The sequence below is a fragment of the Miniopterus natalensis genome, chromosome 2 (assembly GCF_054644295.1).
Source record: "Miniopterus natalensis isolate mMinNat1 chromosome 2, mMinNat1.hap1, whole genome shotgun sequence".
Lineage (NCBI taxonomy): Eukaryota > Metazoa > Chordata > Mammalia > Chiroptera > Miniopteridae > Miniopterus > Miniopterus natalensis.
In genome coordinates, this window is record NC_142082.1 from 24269588 (window position 1) to 24286188 (window position 16601).

At 40.4% G+C, this 16601-nt stretch overlaps 1 protein-coding gene across 5 annotated transcripts in view; it reads left to right on the forward strand.

Moving 5' to 3' along the window:
• Window positions 1-16601, forward strand: part of CSGALNACT1 (chondroitin sulfate N-acetylgalactosaminyltransferase 1) — a 268050-nt gene that overhangs the window by 134750 nt on the left and 116699 nt on the right. Inside the window, exon 1 of one of the 5 annotated variants that reach the window (XM_087814205.1) lies at window positions 169-223. The exons of the other annotated variants lie outside the window; for them this stretch is intronic. The gene's annotated coding sequence lies outside the window, so the exon portion shown is untranslated. Of the gene's footprint in view, window positions 1-168; window positions 224-16601 lie in introns of those variants that run through there. 5 annotated transcript variants of the gene reach the window in all.

Consider the following 16601-nt stretch of genomic DNA (forward strand, 5'->3'; position numbering starts at 1 on the left):
TTGGTGGTTAAGTAACTGTAAGGAGCCAGATTTTAATTTCACCACATGGGGACAGGAGGCAGGGATGACACTGCAACCTAATTGGCAAAAGATGAAAATTCCTTCTTCCTTTTACGATGCAGCTCAGGTAGAGAGGCCTGCTTTTCATGTCTCAGACAGCGTTGCGGTGCACCCTGCTTACCAGCGACTGAAAGATGAGCTGTTTACCTCTATTGTTTATTCGGTAAGATTTTTTACTTAAGTTTTGGGTTGGCCCACTTACTATTCTCCCCACAAGCTGCTTATTTTCCATGGATTGATGATTTGCTTGTAAAATATTTTAGCGTTATCCCCTCCAGGCTTTGGAAGAACGCTCTAAATCTTCTCAAAACCAGGGTCATAATAGGGTTCATGTCTTTGTGTAACAAGATACAATAGCTGTGCAAATTAGCTGCATCCTGGTAGAAATTAGATCTAGGTGACGTAATAATTTTAATTTTTATGAGCTTCAACTATGAAAAGACTTTCCTGATAGGAATTAGGGGATGTTTTAAAAGTCTGGGTAGTTTTAGAACAATAACTAGAGGGGGCCTGCTCTACCCAGTCTGAGGATTTCAGAGTAGAGGATCTTGGCAGACGGCTTTCCCATCAACGGCACCTTCCCTGCCTTACCCGGCCTATTTTCAAATGAATGGAAATCAGGGAGCATGTCACCCTAGATAACCCTTAAAAGAATGGAATGGCACAGTATCTTGAAAAGGGCCCCAAACTGGGTATAGCAGATCTTGGTCCTGCTCCCAGCTCAGCACTCACAAGCTTCATGACCTGGGCTAGGCTTGTCCTGTGACATGCAGGATCCTCAGCGTTCCTGGGCCTACTCAGCCATCATGTTAACCAGAAAGTATATATTGCCCCTATATATTTCCCTATATATTTCCAAACACCCCTAGACTACTATGCTTGAGTCAGAAGTGAATCCAGTCCTTGTTGAACAGACGAGGAAACTGAGGCTCAGAGAAATAAAAGGACCATCTAAGGTCAGACATAGAAGCAAGCTCAGATCTACGTCCCCTGCCATCTGCCTGGAATTCATTCCATGCACAGAGCTACCGAAGACATTTCTTTCAGCTCTAACAATCCAAAATTTGGGGGATCAAAGGGAGATAGGAGTTATAATTGTGAATAAACCTTGAAAGAAAATGGAAATGGCAAAAGTCCAGTTAACTTGCTAAAAATTGGGATTCCTAGATTTAGAATCAAAGCTACATGAGGGCAGGGGTTTTTATCTCTTGTTTACTGCTGTGTTTCCAACTCCTAGAATACTGTCTGGTGCGTAGGAGACACTCCGCAAATTTGTTGATCGAGTGTCTGGTGCACTCTAATTTATGGGTAATATTTATACTTGGGTGATCAGTATTCTTGTAGGATAAGAGTTGATGGATTCTTTAAAAGTTTGCATAGCTGAACTTTATTTCATATTATTCAGAATCAGATAATGGTCTACAGAAGAAATAATGTCTGTGATGAATTCTCACTAGCTAGCAGATGATATTGAGGGTGGTATTATGATATTAATATCTTTGTCATCACCAACCGAATACTCTGTGTGTGGCTTTTTTGTTGTTGTGTATTTGAAATACTGGTCACAAGTATGTAACTGATCATAGCTGGAAGTCTGTCGCTTGTGTGGAGAGTTTAAATTGCTAACTCCCAAGGTGGGGAGAACAGAGAAGAAAGTCATGCCTTGGATGACTGTGGCATTATCTGACCCAGAGTTGGAAGGCGCCTCTCTCTTAGGAATCTCTCTTGCAGTGCAGAGGCATTTATGCCCTTAGCCCCAGCTCCTAGAATAACAGCATATGGGCTTCCATTGCATCGTCTTTACAGAAGGAGGTTTACTGAAATGTGAATCCACTTGGCAACTTTAGTCCAAGAAGTTGGGTGATGTGCACATAGTCTCATTTTCATTCACAACTTTGCAGTTTTTCTTTTTCCTTGTGTTAGGACCAAATTGGAAAAGTCCTGAGTTGTTTACAGTAGCATCGCAGGTGGGGAGAAGTGGAAACAGGAACTGTGTCACCTGATTCTAAACTCATCTCCAAGTGGAGTCAGTTTTCAACCACTGCACCTCCTCCCGCTCCAGCCCTGAGGGTGGGAAGGCAAACCCGACTTGAAATGAATATTTTCACTGCACCGTCCTTTCAGGAAACCCCTAGAGGGTGATTGCATCCAACCGGTGGTTCCCGAAATGGTTTCCAGAGATGACTAGTGCTACGGGATGCTCTTCAAAGGAAGGTTTCTGTGATCATATACGTTCGGAAAAGGTATTCTGTTTTGTAGGGTATGAGGCACCTTGGCCTATTAAAGATCTAGGAGTCCTAAGGCAGAGACAAACTTTGCTTTAACCTCATGGTTCCCAGCCTCTTCACAGAACCCTTTTCCAGCATGCCATTTCTTAGCCTTTCTAAGAGCAGTGTGCTGCCAACTGGACCTCGAGAAGCACTGACCAGGATGGAAAACCTGATGTTGAGTTTGATTTGCACCTACTAGTAGTCCTAGACTAAGCCAGTGTTTCTCAGCCTTTGATTTGGAGCTTTCAAAAAATGCAGATGCCCAAGCCCATCCCCAGAGTTTCTCATTCTGTGTGTCTACATTTTTGAGAAGTTCTGTATGTGGTCATATATGTTCCAGAGGTTGAAAATCACTCTACTTGGAAGAGGTTTCTAAGTTCCATTTCTTTCTCTAAGGCTGCAGTAGGTGTCTCCACTTCATAATTCTTCTCAGTGTTGAGCATGTTTCCTAAAGGGAGTTGGTTTCATGTTGAAAGAAAACCGATGTGACGTTATGGCTCAGAGGTCCTCAGCCTCTGGGCCTCTCCCTAGGGTCATGCCTGGGCTTGGTTCCTTTGCGGGTGTGGCCCTGGAGGTTGCTGGAAGGATGTAAGGAAGTGGTAAAGAGGAGGACCTCTGTCAGGGGCCTGTTCTGAGCACCTCACTGTGGGTGCTGCTTGGACCTTGATCTGCTCCATCAGTAAGTGATGCTTTGGTAAAGTGGATGTTGATCTGGTGTTATCTTGGAGACATCTTCTCTGTTATGCTTCATCCTGTCTTATACTCATGGCTTAATGTCTTCTAGAATCTTTGTCCCCCCCCCATCATACCATGAGAAGCCAGGCAGGAAATAGCTCAGTAAGATTAGTGGTTTTAGAGTAACCACTCAGGGAATTAATATAGGGATGGAGAAGTGGTGTGGTGCAGCCACAGGCTGCTCGGGTGTATTTTGCTAAGAAAGGGCGAAGGTGAGAATGTAGGGCACTGAAAATAAGGCAGAATCTAGCCAGTCTACCTCCGCTGCAAAGGTTGTGTGATAGCCTGTGGAAAAGGCCCCAGGAGCTAACTAAACGTTTAATCAGAAGCAGACAAATCAAGCTGGCCTTCATGTGGTTGATGAGGTGCCTTGATGAGGATCGTTTTCGCTTTTCCTTCTTCATTTCTATGTGGTCACTAGTCTTGCCACAGAAATTACGCCGATAGTTACTCACGAGTATAGGCTCAGATGGAAAGCAGCCCCCCTCCTGTTAATTTATGGCTCGAGGAGAGAACAGTTGCTGGCCTGCGTCTCGCTGTGGTGCTCTGCAGCGATTCGCCAGAGTGGGCCAGAAGAAAAGAGCTGGGAGCCAGTTTCTGCGTAGTGTCCAAGTACTGTGTAATTTATTTTACATATATAATTCCCTTCTTTATTTCCTATAACAGCCCTGGGAAGTACTCCTTAGTTCTTTAAATAAAGGTGAGACGTGGAGACTTGGAGAGATAACTTGTCCAAGGGCACAGATGAGAGAGAGCGATGGGGCCAGAATCCAGATGTCAATCCGTTCAAGTCCACAGTCCACCCTGGTGTCCCCCAGCCCATCCTGCTGTCTGTCGCCGGTACCCATGGCCGCGGTGCCATCACTCTTGCATCTGAGTATCTTTGCAGTTCAGCAGGATAACGAGCTCTTAATAAAAATAAAGAGATGGCTTATAATGCTTTATTGCTTATTCTGTAGTGCCCCAGTCGTGAACTGAAAATGCCTTCTGTTACCAGCCATTCTGGGACAGACTCGGAAAGAAAAGAGTGCGGTTGCAGAGGATCGACTTATGTTTCTCTGCTGAGTCTATTTAGATTTTACGTCTTTTGATTTTATAAATAAGCATTTGGTTTTTGAATAAGCAATTAATAGTGTTCACTAGCGGCATGTCTTATGTCTAGAATTTAGTGGCATTAGCTAGAACTTTATAATGGTATTAACATTTTCCTGGAGGAAATTGAATATTACCACGTGATATAAAGCTAACATTAGCAAAATAAGCATTAATCCGAGGTTAACTGTTAGCTTAAGCTTTCTCTTAATTCAAAATCCAAGCTAAGCCTTACTCTGTCAAAAAAGAGCTTTATTACAGCTCAGTTTGGAATTCTAATGGGAAAATCACCATAGACTTGCAAAAATGCAGTATGAGTAATATTAACTGTCTCCATAATTTAATTACAGAATACTAATTACCATTGCCCGGGAGGCACATGACTTGTAAGCTTCCAGGTTTAGGGATCACAGATTTCTCAAATATTAGCTCTGGCTGGTGATCATTTAATTTGACTCTTATGTTCTACAGGTGAAAAAAGTATAGAGGTGAGTGATCTTTCAAAAGTCCCAAGGCTGATGTCACCATAGATAGTGTTGCCTTTAATTGGAGTATTTTTAAGAAACGCTTTAGCCAAGCCCATTAATGTAGCAGACTATTAGGCTTGGCTCACTTTGTGCTTCTAATGTGTCATTTAATCATAACCAAGCAACACAAACATATCCCAAAAGCTGTGGACTGCATGGAGTGACAGTTGTCAGTGTTCAGCCTCATTTATTTGTGTTCTCTCAAACCCAAAGTAAGAGCAGGTGGCCAGCAGAATTTGGAAACCTTTGAAATTTTATTCCAGTTGCTCAGTTACTGCAGAGCAATCATCAGGTTTTTGTTGGCATTTTCAACACAAATATGGAGGCTGTGTGGCTTGTCTAGTGCAAGTTAGCAGGAAGGGGACTGGAGAGTGAGCATAATCCAAAGCAAGATCTATAATTGAGGTAATTGGATTTATAGTGATTGACAACGTTAATGAAAATTGAATGTAGTTCTCTGCTATTATGTTGTTCTGAATTATACTTGCTTTTTATTACCAGAATGGACTTGAGACATTTGGTACCCTGATAAATTTTGAGAAAATGTCACATAGCATAGATCAAATGACCTTATTTTTAATGTTAGAGGTTGGTCTGATATCATATATACTTTGTAATTTTGCATTGGGTTCAGTGCAGCTTAGAATCTTTTTTCCCTCCAAAGTATGTGTGTCCTTGTCAGTGTCTGTCCTCTGTGGTCTAATGTGGTTATTGGTCGACTCCATTCACCAAGACTTCCAGATGGGAAATCTTTTGAGGCATCTCACAATGCTACCTGTTAAAATGTCAGAGTTAGCATATTAGTAGAGACTTTCTACAACAAGAGATAGAAAACCAGGTTCATAATGGCTCGAGCAAAAAAAAGGTAATGTATTGGTTTCTATAAACACATAGGGGCAACTGGCTTCTGGGATTCCTTGATTTTAGGAAGTCAGATCTTTTGGCTCTGCTCTTTATGTTAGCTTCATTTTTAGGTAGTTGCAAAAAGTTAAAGCATCTTTAGATCTAAGTCTAGCTAAAGGGTGATATGCTTCTCTCTCAACCTTTCAGCACATTCTAAGAATGACTCTCGGTGACTCTCGTTGGCTTTGATTGGGTCATGTGTCCATCTCTAAACCAATCACTGTGGCCCTGGGGGGTGGAGGGAGATACTGAATTACTCAGTTGACCAGGTCTTGGTAGGTGTGTCACTCTTGAAGTCGGATGATTTCCTTCAACATGAGCTAGAGAGAATGTTGGTTTTAGTAGATGCTCTCAGGTTCTTTAAGTTAAAATGTCAGGACTGTAAGGGGAGATGAATAACAGGTCCTTTTCCTCAGCCTGCACACTACAGTGTTATTAGTAAGCATTACAGGTTTTGAACGGTCTAAGTTGTGATAGTCTTCTATTATACTGTCATACTGGGACAGTATCTAAAATCTCAATAAATAGGGACATATAGTTAGTTGTAGTGCCTTGTAATAGTGATGGACTTCTTGAGGAAGGGCTAGGTGACAGGACACTTGTATTTTCAAGCCTCATTTTTCTGTCCCAGCATTTCCAGGGCTCATTTGGGTAAGTCACATAGCTCACACAGTGTCTGGGCTGGTAGATTATTATGATAAAGGTATTTTTAAGTTCTCGCATCTGATCTTTTCCTTGTTAACTAAGATGAATAATTTTCTAAGTTGCTGGAAAAAATCAGAGTAAGTTCCTGAATCTTCTGAAATGATGATGAGCTCGCCACTCTTTAATATCTGCACTAGCAGCTCTCTGTCTACATGTTAAAAGATCAATCTCACCACACCAGGATGATAACTCATTTTTATTTTCTACTTTATGGGCCTTGGTTTCCTGGAAAGTCAAATTATGATAATATATTGGTATACTGATGATGCTCAGTAGTTGATGTATTTTTATATTCACTTTAGGACCTAGAGAAGCATCAGACTTCAATTCAAATCTTTTATAGAGTAAATGACAGGTTTTCAAAACTAAGAAAGGGCCCTGGCTAGTGTGACTCAGTTGATTGAGCCTCCTATACATCAAAAAGTTACTGGTTTGATGCCCCTGGTGAGGTGCATGTAGCAGGCAGCTGATCAATATTCTGCTCTCACATCAATGTTCCTCTCTCTCCCTCTCCCTTCCTCTTGCTCTAAAAAAACAATAAAAAAAATCTTTAAAAAATTAAACCAAAAACAGAAAGAAAAGAATTTATATGCCATAATTGATAGCTTATATAATCCTGCCCCAAACTAATAAAAAAATTTAATATTGAGACTTTAAGAGGGCATTATCTGACCTTTTCTCCTTAGTTTCTCTTAATAGCGAAGTGGGTGAGAGAGGCTGTCAACGTTCCATAATTGAGCATGAAACTACGAGTAGGGCCTAAATATGCTATTTATGTCTGCCATTCCTACCTTTCCACATTTTCCTCAGTCCTGGATGCTTCTAAGACTTTCTCTTTATATTTGGTTTTCAGCAGTTTTGCTGTAATGGGCTTTAGGTGTGCTTTCTTTATATTTCCCTTAATTGTGGTTCATGGAGCTTCTTGGATCTGTGGCTCGATATCTTTAATCAGTTTTGGAAAACTCTTGGTGACTATTTGTACAGCCATTGCTTTTTTCTCCTCCTCTCTCCTTTTGGGATTCCAGTGTTACGTATGTTAGTTCTTTTATCCGTGTCTCATGCACCACTTAAGCTGTTTTCTGTATTTTGAAATATTTTTTCTTTATGTGCTTCTATTTGGATATTTTCTACTGACATCTTTTTCACTTTAGAAAACCCCTCTGTGCTATTTCTAATCTGTTAAACTCAACTCTTGGACTTTTTATTTCATTTATTATATTTCCATTTGATTCTTTAACATAGATTCCAGATATCTAATAAAATTCTCCATCTGTAATCTATTTTCTTGAACATAGTAATTGTACTTATATTAAAATTTCTTTTTGATCATTGCAATATCTAGATCAACTAGATATTACACCTAGAGTCTGTATGTTATCATTTTTTTCCTCTTAGTTTTTGGTTATTTGTTTTTGTTTCTTGTCAGGCTTTGTAATTTTTTTATTAAGTACCTCACATTGTGAAGGAAAATTTGTAGGATCTCTGGATGCTTTTATCTTCCTCCAGAGAAGATTTAATGTTTTTTGGTGGGTAGTAGAATAAAGCTATTCATCTAGATATAGTCAACAATTATAATGATTGGGGTAGAGTTTCAGGCTGGTGTATTTCTGTTTACCTGAATCCTAAAGCATTGGACAGTCAGGGCTTTGGAAAAGAAATTGGGTGACTTCAAGAAGAACAGTTTGAGTGGAGGGGTGGAGGAGGGAGTCAGATTAAGAAACTGAGAGATGAGAAATGGAGACACCTAGGGCTGACACTGTTTTGAGGACCTGGCTGTGCAGGGCTAGAGGAGGATGTGTAACAGTTTTAAGTCAGCATCTGTCTGTGTCTCTCCCCCTCCCCTTCTCTGATACAAGTTTTTAAGTAATACAGAGATGGTATGGTCTGCAGTCCTGTGGAACAGAAAGTCTTCATTTTGCTTGTGTATTAGAATATGGGCTAAGCTACCCCCAAATACAGTGACTTAAGTAAAAGCTACTTTTTTTTTCACTTAAAGTCAGAGGTAATGTTTCACCCTAAATCCAAGACAGGCTGGGGAAATAAATGTCGTCTTCCTTGGTGTAGCAAGTTCCTACGCAGTTGGTTTCTAAGTATAGGATGGGTGTACACAGAGTTCCAGAACATGACAAATGCCCACTGCAATAGGTTATCCCAGAGTTCTTTCAGCTGGCTGTGTGCTGGCCTACCTCATATAATAGGGCTAGGCTTTTGAGAGAGATAATGTTAGAAATTATTATTCTAAATGCCAGTGGTAGAGTGACTAGCTGGGGGAATAGAATTTAAGGATGGCATCTGCAGCCTGCATGCTGCTTTAAGCCTCAGGGCTGGCCAATGCACACCACCTGCTCCTAAATCAGGACGGCTGTGACCAATGTGGACCTGCACCAGCTCGTCGGCCAAGTGAAAGCAGGCTATGGTCCTGGCATAATTTTTACCACCGCTCTATTTAGTGCAACCACACCTACAGGATTCACTTATCTTGCATGGCAACTAGCTCTTTATTTCACTTCCAAATTAACCGTGGCAGAAGGTGGGTCTCATATGTTGCCAGTAGTTTTGTTCAGTCGTTGGTTGAGAGTACTCCAGGATCTGGGAATCATCTTAGCCACCTCTCTCATTTTCTGGTTACAGACACAAAGTATTACTCCACCAGTAGCTCCAGTTTCTTACTTAAGTCAGACAGCTGGGAAGTGACAGATCCTGTCTCCAAATTCATTCCTTGTGATTTCAAAGCCAGTGGGAGTGTGTCTTATTTGCCTTCATATTTTCATTGCCTGGCATAGTAACCTGATACCGAATAGATGCAGCAGAGCAGTGGGACGTGCTAATTGAGATATTTTATGCCACTTCCCCTAGTTCCAACAGTAGAGCTAGGATCCTGTTGAGAACAAAATTATAAGTTCTCCAAGGCCCAGTACCACCCCCAGTTGATTTACTAGTACAAGAAGGGGCACCAACTTGTAAACTTTTACCAGTGATAAGCTGAGACATAGGATAGAGAGGGAGGGCTGTTTCTGAGTACAGCCTTTGTGAGTAGCAGTTAACTCCTCATTCCCAAAGGAGGGCAGAGAGGCTAAGGGGGGTTGGAGGTTGCATGAACTTAAAAAACTCTATGTTCAACTCGAAGATCCCCTCCTCTCTGCAGAGCAGGCCAAGCCGGTGGTTCTAATGGCTCAGAAGAGAAGAGGTAGGTGGGTAGAGGCAAAGGAAGGGGGTACTGTTTGCTCTCCATACCACCTCTCTCTTCCCTGTGCTCACTCCTCTGACAACAGCGCAGAGAAAAGCTTGGGGAAGACCTTTCCCTCAGTAATTCGCTGTCATTTTCTTTGTTGGTGCCCTACTCTCTTACATGGCTGATGCCTATTGCAGCTGATAGAGGTGGACAGATGGAGGCCCCCAAAGCCCTGCTGCCAGGGATTTCAATCCTGAACAGCAACTGTGGGCATTGATAGTCTCTCATTAGATCTAATTGCAGCCTCATGGCCCCTTGCATTGCTATGAGAGCATTTTTACCCCACTTTATGATAGCCCAAGCTAGTCTTCCCTATGTAGGCCAAGGCCGATACTTGGGCCTGCTCATGAGTAGAATCCTGCTTGCATATCTCTCGGAGACCATAAGTTTAAGAAGGTTGTCTTGTTTCCTCTGCAACTGGTTATACCACCACACTTTCTCTTACCAGCGCTCTCCATACTCCATTAGCACTGGGGCAGGTCAGCAAGTCTCTTTTATTATCTATTTATTTCCTTGTTTCACTCTCTTTTTTGTTCATGACATTGATTTGATGGAGAAACATTCATTGGTCTTCACCCCTTGACTGATTGCTTCCTAGTGATGATATTTAACTTGTTTCGCTGTCCCTGGTCTTAACCTGTAAGCGTGTAGGTAGATTTGGAAACTTGATTGGGTTCAGGTTCAATTTTTTTTTAGACAAGAATACTTAATAGGTGGTGCTGTGTATACTAGACTATTTTAATAACAAAAAGTGACTAAAACATTTTGGGATGGACTGAGAATAAAAACCATCCAACTGTCCAGGGGGAAAGGAAACACACAGTGTGCAGCTAATGGTAGCAGTTATTGGAAAAAATAAAACCACTGGCTTTATTACTCAATAAGTTGAGACTCTTCGGCCACTCTGATTATAAAGGAGAGGTGTAATGGAATTTTAAAATTGTATTTTTCACTAGGGATCCAAATTCAATCGAAGTGTGAGTTGGCAGGCAAGGCAGTTTTGAAAACCAGCCTCACAGCTCTAAACAGGTCAGACTGTGGAGAGGAGAGAGGATTTTAGACACAACCTGCCTTTTTACCCCAACCTCATGGATGGGGGGAGGGCTCCTTGCAGCAACAATTCTGTGGCTGGACAGCTGGCAGGTACTGTGCCCTGAGGCTCCTAAACCTCAGGTGGACTGGCTATAACTTTGGCCTTTGGCATTTTGACCGCCTGCCCCAGCAGCATTACTGGAGCCAAGAGAAGCTAAATGATGGCTGGCTGTGCGCCAGAGGCAAGCCACACGCAGGAGAGCTGTGTCTGCTTGGGTTCTGCTGATAAGTTGGGCCACACAGGGGGCCCCCAGGAGTAAGAGGCTAGATATAGATGCCATATTCCAAGGCTCGTGGAGGTGGACAGTCCTGAGATGTGCTTGTCCGGGTCAGGGCACCTGGAGGAGAGAGGTTTCTGGCAGTGAGATCCCTTAAGAACCCACGAACGCAGCTCTTACAGGGAGGAATGAGCTTTGGATATTTCACAGGCCCAGAGAACAGGATGGCAGCTTATGATGGAATCGGGCTTGTAACAACTTTCGTGTTCCTTTATCTTTCTCCTTTTTGTCCCCAGGCCTGAGGGGGTCAGCAGCTGTAAGGAGGAAAACCTGACCCATCCCCTCCCCAACACCGTGGGTCTGAAACCAGGCTGGTCCTGGAAGGGAGGCTGGAGCTCAAAGTCAGATTTGGAGTATTGATTATTAAAAGGGACTGGGAAGTAATCTCCAAATTCAGATTATCTTACGACTTCAAGTGATTCTCAGGTCCCTAAGAGTGAACAGAAAGAACCTGGCACCTGCCCAGGTTTTCATCTGGAGCAAGAGAAGGCCACCTCCCACTGACACATTTTTAGAAGGGCAGAGGGAAAAGTTCTGTTTTGGTCACATCCTCTAGTTGTGCTTGTTGAGCATCCTGGTTGCTGGAATGAAGGAATGGGTAAGGGTTCATTTGCTGGGTATGGCTAGGTGAGCGGAAGATGAACCAAACTGACTTCATCTTTTTTATGTCCTGAAATCCGAGTAAAACCTTGGAATGCTACAGCTGTGGGAGTGTATCCTTTTAAATGGTTTGCTGGTAGGAGGTTCAAACCCATTTATTCATTTCAACCTTTGTCGTCTGTGTATTTCTCATTTAGCGTCATTTCCACAGGTTATAACAAGTATGGTTTTGACTCTAAATCCCTTGTATTGTCTTCTTGCTTTCAAAATATGATTTTTAGGGTCATGGGAGTTTTCTAGAGAAAGTACCCAACAATTATGTCTCATTCCAGGTTATTTATCTTAACTGGACAGAATGGAAAATAATATCTTTTGTCTTTTAGGGACTACCATGAAAAACTTGAGTATGAATTGTCATAAGTGGCCCCGAATAATAAAACATTAAGTTGTGTAAACATTGAATAGTCCTTTATAAAATGCCATTTTTAACATTTGCTGTTCAGTTTCCTTCCTTTTGCACAGGAAGTATGCCTTGCAAAGGGTAAAATTATTTGTAGTTGGTAAATAGAATTCATTTGAACTGTTGGCATGATTTATTATATTGCTGAATTAAAACTTTTTCTTTGTGAGTAGTACATATACATAAAGTGTTTCTTTTCCTGGACAAAGAGGACTTTGTCCATTCATTGGTATTTGGGCCTTTATATCAGTAAGGCTAGTTTCCCAGGACTCTTTTTCTTTTCCAATATTATTTTATATTAGTTTCAGGTGTACAGCAAGGTGGTTACACAATTATATAATTTACAAAGTAATCCTCCTGATAATTTAAGTTCCTACTCTAGAAGGGACTTCTCCATCTTGTTGCTTTCTGTTCTCTTGACTTTTTGTATTAACCTGTTCTAAAAATTACTGTGCTTTTTCTCATAGGATCAGTATTAACCCTGAGATACTACTGTTCTTTCACTGCATTATGTCCATGAAGAATGACCAGAAAGGGAGAAATTTAATGGTGTGAATTTGAAAGTTTTCGTCCCTTTTATCAGAGGAGATGAGTTTTATAGATCAGCAGTTAGGTTCTCTGGGGAAGTGACTCTTCAGTGCTCTGGGGATGGGGAGATGGAGTTCTAAAATTAGAAGAACATGAAAACAATTATTAGTGTAAGGTTTAAGTATTTATATTGCTTTGTTGTTGCTGCTGAGATTTTTCCAGTTGACTGGCAGATTTTACTGTTTTCAATATGAGAAAAACATTCAATGGTGGATGATTTTATTTAGTCATTTAAAATACAAAATTATGATGGGACATATGATGGGTGTGTTTCGTTCATGCGGATCGTCAGCTAAAGGGGAAAATCACGTAATCACTTGTTTGTTGGTGAAAATGAGGCACACAGTTTTAATCTAAAGATTTTCAAATGAATCTAACTTATCTCTCTAGGCCCCACAGAAAACATGCAGTACTTTCTTCTAAGAATTTCAGATATATTACATATTAGCTTTTCAGGTGGCTGTTGTCTGGTAGCAAAAAGGGCAAAAGGTTTCTATTTCCATTTTGCTGATGGACTATAGGTTGCTGTAAAGTTCTCTGAAGAGCCTGTGGCTGAAATAGCTGAGGCCATTTTCCATGAGCTTTAGCTGTGAGAGCTGAAGTTAATGTCCTTCTCTGTAGCTTTTCAATAGGACTTTTTCAAATATTGGTAATTTTCATCTGGAGTTAATTTCAAAAAACTCCTTTCTGTCTTAAGCATTAACTTAAAAGTATGTTCAGTGTCTTTTTAGTGAAAATGCCATATTGGCCACATTAGTCAGCGGAGAAAGCGGTGGCCGTGGACAGTGACCCGTTCCCTGGTTGTGATTTCTGACTGCTCTGAATTGCCTTTTGTGTTTCCAGACTATGTCAGTAATAATTTCAAGTGCCTCCCACTCCAGATTTCTCTGACTTCCCGAATAACAGGCCTTCAGCTAGGGAAGGGCTCCTAATAGACAGAGGGTTTAGCAGATGGGTGTTTCATGCATGTCAAATGCAGAGCTTCCAGAATCAGAGACATCTCTGGACCTGTCTTATTAAATTAGCGGAGCCCTCAGGGATAGCATGAGCTGCTTACTGCTGTTAACCCCGTGGGGGTCCTTCAGTCAGGAAGTTGGCGGTATGGCTCATTTCTGTGCCTCTCCTCATTCCTTCTTACTCTCTGTTTATGTCTGGATTTTGATTAGGGCTCTTCTTACATGTTAATGAAGAGCAAACTATTGAGACAGAACAGCTGATATATCTGTGTAGGCAAGAAAGTACTATTCTTTATTTGATTGGCTAACAGGTCCTATCAAGTGTTCAGACACTCAAATTATAGCCAACAGCAAAAGTAGGTTTTAAAAAAATTGGCTTCCCATAATTAAGGTGATTAAAACAAATATTACACATTGTAAAACAGCCAACAGTTTTTTCTTATTTACCTTTTTAATGAGGTATAATGTATATAAAGTACACAAATCTTAAATGTACAGCTCAGGCAAGTTTTACATAGGAATATACCTCTGTAATCACCACAGAAATCAAGATTTAGAACACATCTAGCATTAAAAAAGGCTCCCTCTCTACCCCCATCACACTTAATATTCCTTCCCCCAAAGATAACCACTATTCTGACCTCTAATCTAATCCGACATCTCAGATTAGTTTTGTCCAGTTTTGAACTTCATATAAATGGCATCATGAGATACGTACTCCTTTGTGTCTGGCTGCTTTCACAGTGTGTGAGATTGATCTGTGTTGCTGCATATAGCAGTAGTTTGTTTTTTCTGTTGCTGTGTAATACTCCATGTATGAATATTCTACAATATATGTATCCATTCTACCATTGATGGGCAATTTGTGTTTTCTGGTTTTTGGCTATTATGAATAAAGCCGCTCTGAATATCCTTATACATGTTTTCTGGTGGACATATGTATTCTTGATTTTCTGGATCATAGAGTAGGCCTATGTTTATCTTTAGAACACACTAATAAACAATTTTCCAAATTGATCGTGGCAATTTAGACTCCTGCCAGCAATGATTGCAAGCTCTACATCTTTATCACCACTTGGTACTGTCAACAAGCAACATTTAACGTTAAAAAAAAAAACTAGCCCTAATTTAAAAATACAAATTTTATATCACCAGAACTCAGCTATTTGGTTTTAAATGAATTTTTAATTCATCAAGTGGTATGATTGAATACCTACTGGGTTCCAAGTGCTTTATTGTGCCGTGGCATCTATAAGAGACGAAGACATAACCCCTGCTTTCATGGTTTTACTCTTTTCCACTAGAGCACTATAGAGAACAGGCCATCAGCACTGCAAGTCAGGATGTTAAAGTGCCATTATCAATAGTCTCTCAAACACATCTTGACAGCAGTACTGTTTCCTCAGCTGAACTGTCAAGTGCATTATGCTTGTCTCTAGCATCTTTCTTTCCACTTTTCCTTTAGCGCTGTAATGTCATTAACTTTGTGCTTTCCAGGATACCTCACTGTGTCGACCCATCTACCTAATGGTAGCACTAGGTATGCCAGATCTGTTCCTAAAAGTGCTCTGCTTTTTTCTCCTATGTTGTCAGAATTGATTCCCCAGAATCTGGCTTCTGATTTGGGTAAATTAAGTTTGAGTATTAAAATGGATAGTGACTCATTTATGTTACCTCCTCCAAGAAGTATTTTTCTTTTAAAAATGGATTCCAGGAGCCATAGTGTCTTAGCTCAAAAGAATTAATCATTGTTGCTTGGATGTTTAATGTTTTTAGGCTAATGGAGAATTTTGAGTTTATTTTATAAATATCACATTAAGGGAAGCTGTCCATTGTACCTATATTTAAAGGTAGCCCTAACAGGTGAATGACTAGAACATAAAGCAGAAATTTCAAATATTTCCCATGCAAGGATGAATGGACTTGAATATATATCCATTGTTTAGGGCCACTTATTCTAAATGGATTTACCGAGTAGACTCTCAGATGTGTTCAAGCTTAATATATACCCATAAAATGCTCCTTTAGATCTTCTATTCCATCAAACTTTAAAAAAAACTCATTATAAAATTAAAGGACTTAAAGTCTTTTTTTTTACGGTTAATATAATACTTAGTGTGGAAATTCAAATGTTTTTTCAATGTTTAGTTAAAACATAGAATAATAATAAGAATTATGGTCTACCCTAAGAACATATATTGAATCTGTCTAATCAGAATTCTTATATAACACATCAAGACACCTCTAGGTTTCAAAAACCAGTGTTTGACTGAGATGAGATGGTGATAGTTTTATTCAATTTATTTTTCTTTCATTTGTTGTGACTAAAACCTATGTACATACCTGAGTTGCTTTTAGAACACTCAGTGAAATTGTATACTTTTCCTAGCATAGGTTTTGCACATCTTTTGCTAAATCCATTCCTAGATACTTTATATTTTTGATGATATAGTCAATGATATTGTTTTAAGTATGGTTTTACTGCTTTTTTGAGAGAGGAAGGGAGAGGGAGACAGAGAGAAACATGGATAGGCTGCCTCCTGCATGCCCCCTACTGGGGGTCGAGCCCACATCCCAGGCATGTGCCTTGCCCAGGAATCGATCCTGCAACTTCTTGGCACATGGGTTGATGCTCAGCCAACTGAGCCACACCAGCCAGGCTAGTCAATGGTGTCTCTTAAAAATATTTTATTTTCTAACTCTTTATGCTGATACATTAAAATACAATTGATATCATATAGTATTTGTCTTTTTCTATCTGACTTACTTCACTCAGGACAATACTCTCTAGGTCCATCCATGTTGTTGCAGGTGGCAAGATTTTATTCTTTTTCATGGCTGAGTCATATTCCATTGTGTGTATGCACCGCTTCTTTATTCATTTATCTGTTGATGGACACTCAGGTTGCTTCCATATATTGGCTATTGTAAATAATGCTGCAATAAACATATGGATGCACATGTCTTTTGAAGGGAAAACTTTTAACATTTCATCAATAAGAGTGATGCCTGTTGTGGGTTTTTTGTAAATACTCTTCATCAGAAAGTTGCCTCCTCTTCCCAGATGTTAAGAGTTTTTATCCTGATTAGATGATAAACTTTA